Source organism: Phoca vitulina, unplaced genomic scaffold, assembly GCF_004348235.1.
Source record: "Phoca vitulina isolate PV1807 unplaced genomic scaffold, GSC_HSeal_1.0 scaffold40, whole genome shotgun sequence".
In the NCBI taxonomy this organism is placed as follows: Eukaryota; Metazoa; Chordata; class Mammalia; order Carnivora; family Phocidae; genus Phoca; species Phoca vitulina.
The window spans coordinates 24,984,087-24,998,714 of NW_022589743.1; the positions used below are offsets into that span (position 1 = coordinate 24,984,087).

Sequence of the window (14,628 nt, forward strand, 5' to 3'; positions counted from 1 at the left end):
TAGGGGAACAAATAAAATTCAGAGACAGGCTCATTTTATCTATGGAAATTTTTTTTAAAGATTTTTATTTATTTATTTGACAGAGAGAGACACAGCGAGAGAGGGAATACAAGCAGGGGGAGTGGGAGAGGGAGAAGCAGGCTTCCCGCCGAGCAGGGAGCCCGATGCGGGGCTCGATCCCAGGACCTGGAATCATGACCTGAGCTGAAGGCAGACGCTTAACAACTGAGCCACCCAGGCGCCCCTATCTATGGAAATTTAGCATATGTTATCATATGGCATTTTACAGCAATAAAAAAGATGTACTATTCAGCAAATAATATCAGTATCATAGGTTGCACTAAATAAAATAAATTTGGATTCAAATGTAGTAAAATTCCAAATGTTAAGCACGTAGAAAGTAACAATGTCAAAGTAGTAGAAAAAAATACAGCCTTTGGTAGGAAAGGACTTTCCACAGATTCCAAACATGACAACCAAAAGAAAAATGGATACGTGTGACTATATCAAAATATAAAATTTCCGTATGAAGAAAGACTTGAAACAATATATAAGTGACCCATGGGAAGAATGCTTGCAACACATGTAACAAAGGAATGGCATCTAGAATATATAAAGAAATCATAAAAATTATCACAGTCAGTAGAAAAATGAGATAAAGATAATACTAAGGCCATTTACAAACAAAACAAATTTTACAGTTGGCCAGTAAATATGTGAAATAGTGTTTAACATGTGTAAACAAAACGACACGGTTTGTTCTCCAAGCAGTTGAACAAAGTGAAAAAACTCTGATGATAGATAGCTTTCACTAGCAGGGATGTGGGGAAATGGGTTCTTTCAGACACTGGTGGTGGGAGTATATACATTGTTAAAATTTCTTTAAAGGTCAGTTTGACAATATCTTTTAAAATATGTTCTTTGATTTAACAGCTTTATTTATAAGGAGCTTTTTTAGCACATGTGCAGGTATTTTTCTAGGGGATAGCTATGTAAAAGGATGTTTGTTGCATTGTTGTTTGTGGTAAGAAACTGATAACAACCTAAAATGTTGATCTGTAAGAGTATATTAAATATGGTACATCCAGGAGTGCCTGGGTGTCTGTCAGTTAGGCGTCTGTCTTCTTCGGCTCAAGTCGTGATCTTGGGGTCCTGGGATTGAGCCCCGTATTGGGCTCCACACTCAGCGGGGAGTCTTCTTCTCCCTCTTCTTCCTCTCCCTATGTGATCTCTCACTCTTGCTCTCTCTCAGATGAATAAATGAAATCTTTAAAAAAAAAAAAACCATGGGGCGCCCGGGTGGCTCAGTCGTTAAGCGTCTGCCTTCGGCTCGGGTCATGGTCCCAGGGTCCTGGGATCGAGCCCCGCATTGGGCTCCCTGCTCGCAGGAAGCCTGCTTCTCCCTCTCCCACTCCCCCTGCTTGTGTTCCCTCTCTCGCTGTGTCTCTCTCTGTCAAATAAATAAATAAAATCTTAAAAAAAAAAAAACCATGTATGGTACATCCAATCTGTGGGATACTGTATAGCAGCTTAGAAATGTCATATATTCATGTTTATCTACAAGCAGAGAGCATTAAAATCTATTGTTGAGTGAAATAGCTTGCTAAATAAAATGTTATGATGCATTTATATTAAACATCCCCTCAAACACACACACCCAACTATGTATGTTTCTTCTGTGCCTATATATGTGTAGGTACACAGATAAAGGCCTGAAGGTATGCACTAAACTGTGAACAGTGGTTGCCTTTGAAGAGAAGAATAAGATTTGGATAGAGTGGAACAAAGATTTGTGACAGTAGTGTTTGAATATTTTATAAGGCAAATATACTTCTTATTTTTTGTGTAATAAGAGTAAAATTTGGGGCGCCTGGGTGGCTCAGTCGTTAAGCGTCTGCCTTCAGCTCAGGTCATGATTCCAGGTCCTGGGATCGAGCCCCGCATCGGGCTCCCTGCTCTGCGGGGGGCCTGCTTCTCCCTCTCCCACTCCCCCTGCTTGTATTCCCTCTCTCGCTGTCTCTCTCTGACAAATAAATAAATAAAATCTTTAAAAAAAAAAAAAAGTAAAATTTATTGAATTCTCTTTTAAACAAGGGAAGTATAGATAACAAGTTGCAGTGGAGATGTTTTAGGTCAGCCTGGTATTTCTCCTTACTTTTCTGCCTGTGTATCCATAGTGTGTTTTTTCTCCTATCTTCATATTCACCAAGCTAGATTTTATTTTAGGAACATTCTCTTTTCTTTTTTTGTGTTTAAAAATTTTATTTATCGGGGCACCTGGGTGGCTCAGTCGTTGAGCGTCTGCCTTTGGCTCAGGTCATGATCCCAGTGTCCTGGGATCGAGCCCCGCATCGGGCTCCCTGCTCCGCGGGAAGCCTGCTTCTCCCTCTCCCACTCCCCCTGCTTGTGTTCCCTCTCTTGCTGTCTCTCTCTCTCTGTGTCAAATAAATAAATAAATAATCTTTAAAAAATAAAAATTAAAAATAAAGATTTTATTTATTTATTTAGTTTTATGTTACCACAGATTTCTTTGAGAATATAGAGTTATCTAATTTTCCCCTTCTTCTTGGGGTTATTCTTCCTCTCTAAAGCATGCTTTCCTCTATTTTATTTGCTTTATTACTTTTACCCTTCTCTTTTTCTTTCTTTCTTTTTTTTTTTTTTTTTTTTTAAGATTTTAAGTAATCTCTACACCCAGTGTGGAGCTTGCCTTTACAACCTTGAGATCAGTTGTTGCATGCTCTACTGACTGAGTCAGCCATGCATACTTTTCCCCTTCTCTTAAGAAAATATTCATGGGTTCTGTGTTGCATCCTTCCTCCTTCTTAGCCTTCTTTGAGGATAGTTCTGTTTGTGGGAAAAAATGAGATAGCTTGAAATTAAGTGTGCTGTCTTAGAACACCTTTCTATCATCTTATTATAGTCCTTTGCCCGGGGGGCATGTTGTCTCTCAACTTCCCAGATCCTCTTCAGGTGAGCTGGCAACTTTCCTAAAGTGATCTGAAACCCTTTTTAGATAATTTATTGTTTATCTCTGTTAGCTAATTCTGGCCAACACATTAAAGCTAATTTTCTTTACCCTTCTCTTCAATTCTGCTTTACCTATATACAGTTTCACTGCCCTAAAAATCCCCACTACTCCACCTATTTGTCCATCCCTTGGCAACCACTGATCTTTTTACCGTCTCCGTAATTTGCCATCTCCAGAAAGTTGGACTCATATAGCCTTTTCAGAATAACTTCTTTGATTTGGCTATATGCATTTAAGGTTCCTCCATGTCTTTTCATGACTATAATGTATTTTTAAGCTGTATTTTGCTTTTAAAAACTAACTTCTGCTATTAATTGAGGTGTTCAAGTTACTCCTTTGCATATATGAATATTATATACATATATTTAGCATTGATTAGAAAGTTGTTCTGCCCTCGTCTTTAAAAAAAAAAGTAAAGATCCGCCCTTACCTGTACATGTAAAATTGTACAAGAGAATACACTAGAGTTACATGTTCATGGAGTTGAGTTAGATGCCACACAAGGCTCGCACAGGTGCACATTGTCATCATGTTGGAAATAGTTGTGAAGACAAGTGTAGGCACAACAGTTTGCATCATGGCAGTATCCTGTTACTGGTAGTTTTAGGGTTTAAAGTTTTGAACACTTCTTGTCTGGCTTTAGGATCTATAATAGGAATGAGAGCAACGTTTAGATCTTACTAGTGGTTCAGTTTTCAAACAGGTATTCCCATTCCTTTTAAAATCTTTTGGTTCCGTTTAATTAAAGAATACTCTGAGACTGCATTTGAGCTGTTTAAATCCAGTTACTGTTTGTACTACTTATCTGTGTGAATTAGAATTTTCTTCATACCGGGCAATGAAAGCAAAATAATGAATTTGATGCTGGGGCTGAAATAAGACTATGACTGTAATCCATATCCTCTCAATTTCAGGTGTTTATATTCACAAAAATAGCTGTATATTTTCATTGACTTTAAATACAGTTGACCCTTGTACAATGCGGGGGTTCGGATTCTGACCCTTTGCTTAGTTGAAAATCAACATGTAACTTTTGACTCCTCCCAAAACCTAATTACTGTTGAACAGCAGCCTTACTGATAACATAAAGAGTTGACTAACACATATTTTTTATGTTTTGTTTATTAAATACTGTATTCTTACCATAAAGTAAGCTAGAGAGAGGAAAATGTTATTAAGAAATTCATAAGCGGGGGGGCGCCTGGGTGCCTCAGTCAGTTGGATGTCTGACTTGTGATTTCAGCTCAGGTCATGATATCAGGGTTGTGAAATCCAGCCCTGAGTCAGACTCTGTGCTGAGTGGAAGCCTGCTTGGGATTCCCTCTCTCTCTCTGCCCTGTTCGTGAGCTCTTTCTCTCTTTCTCAGAAAACAAAAAAGAGGGGCGCCTAGGTGGCTCAGTTGTTAAGCGTCTGCCTTTGGCTCAGGTTGTGACCCCGGCTTCCGGGGATTGAGTCACGCATCGGGCTCCCTGCTCAGTGGGGAGCCTGCTTCTCCCTCTCCCACTCCCCCTGCTTGTGTTCCCTCTCTTGCTGTGTCTCTCTCTGTCAAATAAATAAATAAAATCTTTTAAAAAAAAATCATAAGGAAGAGAAAATATATTTATAGGACTGTACTATATATATTGGGAAAAAAAATCCCACAATATAAATAGACTCACACAATTCAAAACCCCCTGTTTTTTAGAGGGTCAGCTGTATATTTAAACATAAGCTTCTTAATATATTGCTTTTATCTAGCTTATGCTTTGAGATTGTGCTGCTTTTTAAACTTTAAAAAGTTGATAATCGTGGAGCCTATAACCATATTGCCTATATTATCACATCCCATACAATGATCACTAAAGTTTCTTTTTTTTTTTTTTTTTTAAGATTTTATTTATTTATTTGAGAGAGAGAATGAGAGAGAGAGAGAGCATGAGAAGGGGCAGGGTCAGAGGGAGAAGCAGACTCCCTGCTGAGCAGGGAGCCCGATGTGGGACTCGATCCCGGGACTCCAGGATCATGACCTGAGCCGAAGGCAGTCGCTTAACCAGCTGAGCCACCCAGGCACCCGGTCACTAAAGTTTCTAATTACTGCCTTGCAATACAATATTATAAGGGGCCTTCTGAGTCTTCATAGGGAGATTTAAGTATTCTGTTTGTGTTATATTTAATCTTTTTATTTTATTTTTTTAAAGATTTTATTCATTAGAGAGAGAGAAAGAGACAGAGTACAAGCAGGGGGAAGGGAGAGGGAGAAGCAGACTCCCTGCTGAGCCGGGAGCCCGATGTGGGGCTCCACCCAGGACCCAGAGATCATGACCTGAGCCAAAGGCAGATGCTTAACCATCTGAGCCACCCAGGCATCCCATAATCTTTTAATTTTTTGAGTATTTTTTTCTTAAGATTTTATTTAATTAATTAATTAATTAATTATTTGAAACAGAGAGAGTGCAAGTGGGGGAAGGAAGAGGGACAGGCACTCTCCCCACACAGGGCTCAATTCCACGACCCTGAGATCATGACCTGAGTCAAAATCAGGAGTCGGACACTTAACGAACTGGGTCACGCAGGCGCCCCAATCTTTTTATTTTTTGAAAATTGATTTTTAATTGAAATATTTCATTCAGTAGAATGTGTCATATTCTGATCATTCCAGATAACAAGTAATTTAACCACCCTGTACTGTAGGAGTACTGGTATTTTTTCCTCTTGTTCATGTTAGATTTGTCAAAACAATAAACCAGTAAACCAAAACACATACTTCATTTGTGAGTTTGAACCAAAAATTATGAAATTGTTGATTGTTTCAAAAAATATACTTCAAAAAAATACATATATTTCAACATTTGTTAACAAGAATGAAGTGTAAGCATCTCTAAAGAGATAAGCAAGGGGAGCCAGGATGGCTTGGTTGTGGCTCAGGTCAGGATCTCGTGGTTGTAGGATCAAGTTCCATGTTGGGCTCTTCGCTCAGCCCAGAGTCTGCTTCAGATTCTTGCTCACTCTCTCAAATAAATAAATAAAATCTTAAAAAAAAAAAAAAAGATAAACAAGATATGGTCATCAAGACCAAAATTGTTGACTTTCTGTAGAACTCATACAAAGCCCCTTTATTGTGCTTATATATCACATTTTATTTCACTGAAAGATTTGATCTTACTCTATTGTATTAGAAGAAGAAACATTGTAGGAGAGAAAGACAGTGCCACAAATAACAATAAGTAAGTTAAGAATGTTATATACTGAGTAGCTCCTATTTCCTGTGTGAGGTTGGAGGTCAACCCAAGGCTGGAATACAACTAGATATTTGAGAATTGAGGCAAGGGGACAAGGGACAAGTAAATGATTCATCAGGCAGCGGTGGAATGACAACCATATATTAGGACTTGACCCATTGTAGATTATTGACTATCCTCCAGTTCGATGCAGGATAAAAACTATGATCCATCAACAAATGAAAGCTGTATTTAGCAACGTAATTCTGGAGATGCTTGTGATGATGCAATTTATGATGACCTGATTTTAAGGGATCTTCACTTTTATTCTTTAGGGCTTGACTTATTATATGATGATCTTCCTTTGGTTGCCCTCCCATCTAATCTGCCACTATACTTCTGATAAATAGGTCTTTTTAAAATATCACTTTCATTAAACTGGCTTTTCTTGCCTTGCATGTCCTTCATAATCTGCTTCTGTCCTGTCTTTTCAGCCATTTCTCTCGTTATCTTAATCTCATGTCAGTATTTATATCTATTAGATGGATTGCTTTTGAAACCATTTAAAATAATAGTAGTGATTGTAGGCATTCTTGTCCTTGTTCTTGGCTTCAGTGTAAATATTTGTAGTGTTTTTTTTGTTTTGTTTTGTTTTGTTTTTTAAGAATTTTATTTATTTATTTGACAGAGAGACACAAAGCGAGAGAAGGAACACAGCAGGGGGAGTGGGAGAGGGAGAAGCAGGCTTCCCGCCGAGCAGGGAGCCCAATGCGGGGCCCAATCCCAAGACCCTGGGATCATGACCTGAGCCGAAGGCAGACGCTTAACGACTGAGCCACCCAGGCGCCCCAATATTTGTAGTGTTTTGCCATTAAGTATTCAATTTTTGGTTGAAGGTTTGAGATTTATTTGTTTATTTTTTTATTTAGGGAGGGAGGGAGGGGGGCAGAGGGAAAGGGAGAGAGTGAATCTTTTTTTTTTTTTTTTTTTTTTTAAACTTTCACCAACTCTTTTATGCGTTTATTAATATGATCATTTGACTTCTGATTTTTTTTTTTTTTTTTTTTTAGTGTTCCATGATTTATTGTTTGTGCATAACACCCAGTGCTCCATGCAGAACGTGCCCTCCTCAATACCCATCACCAGGCTAACCCATCCTCCCAACCCCCTCCCCTCTAGAACCCTCAGTTTGTTTTTCAGAGTCCATTGTCTCTCATGGTTCTTCTCCCCCTCCGATTTCCCCCCCTTCATTCTTCCCCTGCTGCTACATTCTTCTTCTTCTTTTTTTCTTTCTTAACATATATTGCATTATTTGTTTCAGAGGTACAGATCTGAGATTCAACAGTCTTGCACAATTCACAGCGCTTACCAGAACACATACCCTCTCCAGTGTCCATCACCCAGTCACCCCATCCCTCCCACCCCACCCCCCACTCCAGCAACCCTCAGTTTGTTTCCTGAGATTAAGAATTCCTCATATCAGTGAGGTCATATGATACATGTCTTTCGAGAGAGTGAATCTTAAGCAGGCTCCATGCCCACACTGGGGCATGGAGCCTGATGCAGGGCTCCGATATCATGACCTGAGCCAAAATCAAGAGTCGGAGGCTTAACCGACTGAGCCATCCAGGCGCCCCAACAATCTGACTTTATGGGTTTCTTAAGTATGCAAAATAATTTCTTACAGAAATATATTCTAAGTGGCTCTCACAGTTAAATAAAATAAATATCTTTAAAAATTACTTTTGACTTTGTATTAAAGTTAGAGGAAAGGGGAGAAAATGTTTTGAAAGTTGTACTGAGGAACTGAGGCAAAATCTCCATCTGTTTGTTGACATCACTGACCTCTGATTATAGTAGGCTATGCAACTTTTTAAATGTCAGTCAATAACATATGTATCATTAATTTGAAACAGCATAATCAGAAGTATAGCCTATTTAGTGTGAAGTCATGTCATAATCATACCTTCATTTACCTTAGTTTTCAGTAAGATTCTTTTTCTTAACAGTTTAAAAGAGTATAAAAAAGAAAATGTAAGGGAGAAGGTCAAAACTGATGAGGCCCGCATTGGTCTTCCTGCTCAGTGGGGAGCCTGCTTCTCACTCTCCCTCTGTCGCCACTCTCTCTCTCTGTCAAATAAAATCTTTAAAAAAAAAAGTGACTTCTGCTTTGTGGTTCCATAACTCAAAAAATTTTATCTAAATATGAGAATGAACAGTAATGCATATTTTTGTGTTTATTTTTGTTTGTTTTGCTTTAAAAAAAAAAAAAGTCCAGCATAGTATACTTATTTAGTAGATAGTTTTGTTGCTCCTGTGGTGTGGAGAAGGAGGGGTAGATGTTACCTCAGACCCAGAGCTCTGCTGAAGAGAAGTGGTAACTAACAGGCCAGTATACCAGATATATGTTCTTTTGCTTAATGGTGAAGATGAGGGTCCACTCATACTCACCCTGATTTCATTTTCTTTTACTTTATCACTGCCAAGGTAAGGTTTCATTGTGACCTCTTGCTGTGCTCATACTTATCCCAAGACTAGTAGTTGTTGAATCCTGATCTACCCTTAGGAAGTAGGTACATCTTTTCAAGTGTGATAGTGAAGGATGATCATCGTAACCCTTTGTCAGGGCGCATGTGGTTGGAGAGGTATAAGACCTGTGACCAATGGGCAGTTATAGCATATTTAAGAAGTCATGTTACCTGTCTGAAACTTAGTTGATGTCCTATGGCAGCAGCTATGGAATGACCCTCAGTAGTGTCTCTGCTTGAAATGAACTTTATTCATATTTTCCCCCAGGACTATGTAGTTCATCTTGATGTTTGTCTAAAATGGTGTAGCCTAGCTGGTGAGGGTCATCTGGAGCAGGGCACTAAAGGTGACAGTATCCTCCTGGTGCTGTGAACTGGCATGCTTGATCCTGACCGGTTTTCTTTATTATCTTAACAGTGTGCCCTCATAACCCTGTGGACATCCCAGATTTATTGGGCCACTGCAACCTTTTAGAACAAAGAACATTAACTCCATTGCTTTCCTAATTCCTGAACATGTAAACTTAGCCTTTTCAGTGTTTCTCTTTTAATGGGCTTGGTAAGAAAACATCTTATTCAGTTTGTCAGCTTTTGATTTAACCTTGTTTCTCCTCATATAGGCAATGAATTTAAAGTAAAATACTTACCCAATTCACAGAACATTTTTATTCATCCTGAGAGCGCTAGAGTACACAGTTTGAAAAACACTGTTACTGTCACATTGGCTTCAAAAGACCCAAGTTTGATTCCTAGCTCTACCGCTTGCTAGCCAAAAGGCCAGTAAAATTCACTGAGCCTCTGTTTCTTTATCTGTGAAAAACAGCTTCCACCTCAGTCTCCTCTAATGAATGCTCTGGAATTCCCTCTCCTCTGATTTAAATTTGTCGGAGATACTGGGGACCCTGAAGTATTTTGCTTTTATTGTTGGTGCTATCCAGTCTTTTTAGAGTTGATACTGTTTAACTAGCAGTTCATACCATTTGTAGTAACTTTTTTTTTTTTTAAGATTTTATTTATTTATTTATTTATTTGAAAGAGAGAGAGAGAAAACACAAGCAGGGAGGAGGGGCAGAGGGAGAGGGAGAAGCAGACTCCCCCCCCGAACAGGGAGCCTGATGCAGGGCTTGATCACAGGACCCTGGATTATGACCTGAGCTGAAGGCAGACACTTAACCAACTATCTGACTGAGCCACCCAGGCGCCCCACATTTGGAGTAACTTTTAAAAATCTTACCTCCTGGGCGCCTGGGTGGCTCAGTCGGTTAAGCGTCTGCCTTCGGCTCAGGTCATGATCCCAGGGTCCTGGGATCGAGTCCTGCATCGGGCTCCCTGCTCTGTGGGGAGCCTGCTTCTCCCTCTCCTCCCCACTTGTGCTCTCTCTCTCACTATCTCTGTCTCTCTCTCTCTCAAATAAATAAAATCTAAAAAAAAAAAAAAAAAAAAAATTTTTTTTTAAATCTTACCTCCCTTTATAAGGGTTGGTAGTGGTGGGATGTTACAAATGATATTACAGCAACAAAAATTATCCTGGGGGATAAAAGAACAATGAAGAGAATGTAGGAAGTCAACCAAAATGCTTAAAATCTAACCCTGGCATTTTAATAAACTTGGAGTTGTTTAGAAGGCAAACACAGATCTCACTCGTGATAGTTTCAAAGGATAACAGTATTTCTGTATGTAAGCCTAAGCTCTGTGTAGCCAATTCTGTTTGTTCATGGATAAAAGTCCTTCATTTCAGTTCGTTCTATTTTAACCATTTTCTTTGCTTTGTATATAGGGTTACTAGTTTGGGTCTACTCAGAATGGTCTGTTACACCTATGCGTGAATTTTGCTTTGATTCCAGTGATTGGTTGCTTTTTTTCATCTCGTGAGATTTAATAGATTAATTAATTTTTTAAAAATATTTTATTTGACAGAGAGAGAGAGAAATAGTGAGAGCAGAAACACAAGCAGGGGAAGTGGGAGAGGGAGAAGCAAGCTTCCTGTCAAGCAGGGAGCCTGATGCGGGGATCGATCCCAGGACCCTGGGATCATGACCTGAGCCGAAGGCAGACGCTTAACATCTAAGTCACCCAGGCGCCCCTTAATAGATTAATTTAAATCATGGGTATGAAGTTTCTTGGAGAGATGATTATAAACTTGTGCCTTGATGTCCACTTGTTTCAAAAGAGATTAAGTCTTCCATTCTTAATAAAACTGATGAAAATCAACTCTAGATTAACAACTGAAATTAGTAGCAAACTCCAGAAGCACAGTTAGACTGTTAGATCCAAGAGATTCTTCAGTCTTTACTTACTTTTAAGTGATAGTGGTATACCTTCCCTGGTAGAGGTTCCACATTCACTGGATTCAGCTATCCCTAATGGCATCAGACTCATTTAAACTTAAGTTGTAATTTTTTTTTTCTGTATTTTTGTATATGTATCTTGCTCTTTGGTTGTTCTATGTAATGATATTATTAATGCCATGTGATATCTCTTTCCAAACTCTCATATATCATAGTGTTAACCAAGCATTTACCCTCATCTAATAAAAAGAGAATCCATCCCTGATATTCTCAAAACTCACTGCTCTTCCCAACTCCAGTGTTTTACAGTACTCATTTGAAACCTTATTGTGGAATGGAATACTGAGGCCACTTGAAGTTCTGAAACTGTGCTTGCTAAAGTCGACAGGGACCTTTTAGTACTTTTTAGACTGACTTTGACCTCTCTCGTGTGTTTGTCACTGCTGTCCATCTCCATTTCTTTGAAGCTTCCTTCTCCATTGCCTTGCTCACATCTCTCTCTCTTTTTTTTTTTTAAGATCTTATTTATTTATTTCACAGAGAGAGATAGCGAGGGCAGGAACACAAGCAGGGGGAGTGGGAGAGGGAGAAGCAGGCTTCCCACTGAGCAGGGAGCCCGACGTGGGGCTTGATCCCAGGACCCTGGGATCATGACCTGAGCCGAAGGCAGACGCTTAACGACTAAGCCACCCAGGCGCGCCGCTCACATCTCTCTTGATTGTCTTCTCTTTATTTTTTTTTAAGATTTATTTGTTTTAGAGAGAGAGAGAGAGAGCGTGTGCATAAGTAGGGGAAGAGGGAGAGAGATGGGGAGAGAGAATCTCCAAGACTCCCTGCTGAGGGCGGAGCCTGGTACAGGCTAGATCTCAGGACCCTGAGATCATGACCTGAGCCAAAACCCAGGAGTCGGACGCTTCACTGACTGAGCCAGCCAGGTGCCCCTGTCTTAGTTCTTTTTTTTTTTTTAACATTGAAGAAATCTTATTTTTATAAGAGAGTTAAGAAGTTAAGATACTTCCAGGTATTCTCTTCAGTGATGCTTCTTATCTTTATTCTTGGACTCCAGGTAATATTCCGCCCCTACAGCTACCACAAATGCTGCAAATCCCCATTTGAATCCTTTTAATAATGCACCAACAAAGGAAACATTGTTTGCAAAGCCACCCATGTATCTCTAAGCTTCATATAGGCCCCATGGATCCCTTAGCCCTCGTGCAGTCAGCCTCTCCTGGACAGTTGCTAATGGTGTCCCGTTTATCTTCCATTGTTTATGATCTGGAAGTTCCAGTTTACTAGGGCCATGTTCATGCCCATGTCCGTGGGCCATGTCTGACAGCAGTCTGACCTCTCACGACACTCAGTAGTCAGTCCTCCAGCCGGAGCCAAGCAGAAACGGAAGTTGTTCCCCTGTCTTAGTTCTTAAGTATTGGTATCTGTCAAGGTTCCATTGGTTACATTCTGGTCTCCTTTTTTGGCCCTTATAATATACCTTCTTCTGAATTGTCTTTCACTACTTAGTGTGGTTTGAATCACTACTCCCTGATTGCTAATTTTCCCAAATTCTTTTCTTACATCAAGTCTCTCTCTCAAGCCATGACCTGTATATCTAATTACCTCTTATATCATGTATCTTTACTTAAATATCTTATAGCTACTTCAAGTCGGAAGGTTTAAAACTGTACTCATTATATTCTACCTCTTTTTCTTCTTTGTACTACAATTCACTAGAAACTTGTGAATTAACTGTGTTCTCCCATCTCTCACATCTAGTCAGTTACCAAAACAAAAGTCTAGTGGTTAAAAGTGTGATTCATTTTTGGCTTCAGGGATTTGGGTGTAGGGCTTTTTAAAGAGCAGTATAGGCTTTTTTTTTTTTTTTTAAGATTTTTTTATATATTTTAGAGAGAGTGTGTGTGCAGGGGCAGGGGATGCAGAGGGAGAGGGAGAGAGAGCCTTAAGCAGACTCCGCACTGAGCACAGAGTCTGATGCAGGGCTCAATCTCATGACCCTGAGATCACAACATGAGCTGACACCAAGAGTTGGACGCTTAACTCAAGTGCCACCCAGGTGCCCCATTATAAGTCCATTTTTAAAGCACTTATAAAAAAATACAATATATGGAAATATATAAAAATGGAACCACTCTAATGAAAGGAGGGAGGTGCAGAGCTCCACCTGCTTAGCCAGTTTCTTCCCCAGCCACTCAGTAAATGTTTTTTAGAATTATTATCCTAGAGGGACGACTGGGTGGCTCGGTCAGTTGAGCGTCTGCCTTCGGCTCAGGTCATGATCCCAGGGTCCTGGGATCGAGTCCTGCATCGGGCTCTCTGCTCTGTGGGGAGCCTGCTTCTCCCTCTGCCTCTGTCTCTCATGAATAAATAAATAAAATCTTTAAAAAAAAAATTATTATCCTAGATTATTTTACTACTTGCTAGTTTTGTGGCCTTGGTAAGTCAGTCTGCCAATATATAATATAGGGGTAATATACTTTTTTACCTAATTTGGCAGGATTGTTTTAGGATCAGAAGAGATAGTGAATGTTGTTTTTTAAATTGTATTTAAACATAACAATAAAAAAATTAAAAATAAATAAATAAATAAATTGTATTTAACATTTTATAAAAAGTATAAATGTGACATAAGACTATAATGAGGTGCTGCTTTATGCACATTTGTAATCACCTGCATCTTTCTAATTCATTGCATTTGCCACACAACATCTTTTTAAAATGCAGATGTCGAGGGGCGCCTGGGTGGCTCAGTCTGTTGAGCATCTCACCCTTTATTTCGGCTCAGGTCATGATCTGTGGGTCATGAGGTCAAGCCCTACGTTGGGCTCCACACTCAGTTGGAGTCTACTTGAGTTTCTCTCCCTCTACTCCTCCCCCTGCTCATGCTCACTCCCTCTCTGTCTCTCAAAAAAGTAAATAAATCTTTAAAAAAAAAACAATAAAATGCAGATGTTGAGTTAAGCTACATAGAATATAGAAATATTGCAGAAGTTTTAAAAATTTAACATCTAGTCCACTTTTTATAAAAGTTACATAAGCAGAATCAAAGGATAAAAACTTGGGTTTTTTTTAAGTCAGTAAATGCTAATCCAAATGTTTGAAAAGTAAAGATGGTAAAGGGATGACATTCATAACTATTGATAGGAATATAAATTGGTATAACTCTGGGGAGCAATTTTTCAGTAGCTATCAAAATGTCCTAAAAATGTATATAACTTTTGTCTTTGTTCAGTCTACTCTAATAAATACTGTAAACTGAGTGGCTTATTAACAACAGAGATTTCTTTTTAAAAAAAAAAAAAAGATTTTATTTATTTATTTGACAGAGAAAGAGATAGCGAGAGGGAACACAAGCAGGGGGAGTGGGAGAGGGAGAAGCAGGCTTCCCGCTGAGCAGGGAGCCTGATGTGGGGCTCGATCCCAGAACCCTGGGATCATGACCTGAGCTGAAGGCAGATGCTTAACGACTGAGCCACCCAGGTGCCCCCAGAGATTTATTTCTTAGGGTTCTAGAGGCTGGAAAGTCCAAGATCAAAGCATTAGCACATTTGGTGTCTGGTGGTGCTTGCTTC

At 39.4% G+C, this 14,628-nt stretch overlaps 1 protein-coding gene and 1 pseudogene across 1 annotated transcript in view; one reads left to right on the forward strand and one right to left on the reverse strand.

Moving 5' to 3' along the window:
• PAFAH1B1 (platelet activating factor acetylhydrolase 1b regulatory subunit 1) overlaps positions 1-14,628 on the forward strand; it is an 86,854-nt gene that overhangs the window by 45,874 nt on the left and 26,352 nt on the right. The gene's annotated exons all lie outside the window — the stretch shown is intronic.
• LOC116647235 lies at positions 12,019-12,946 on the reverse strand (annotated as a pseudogene).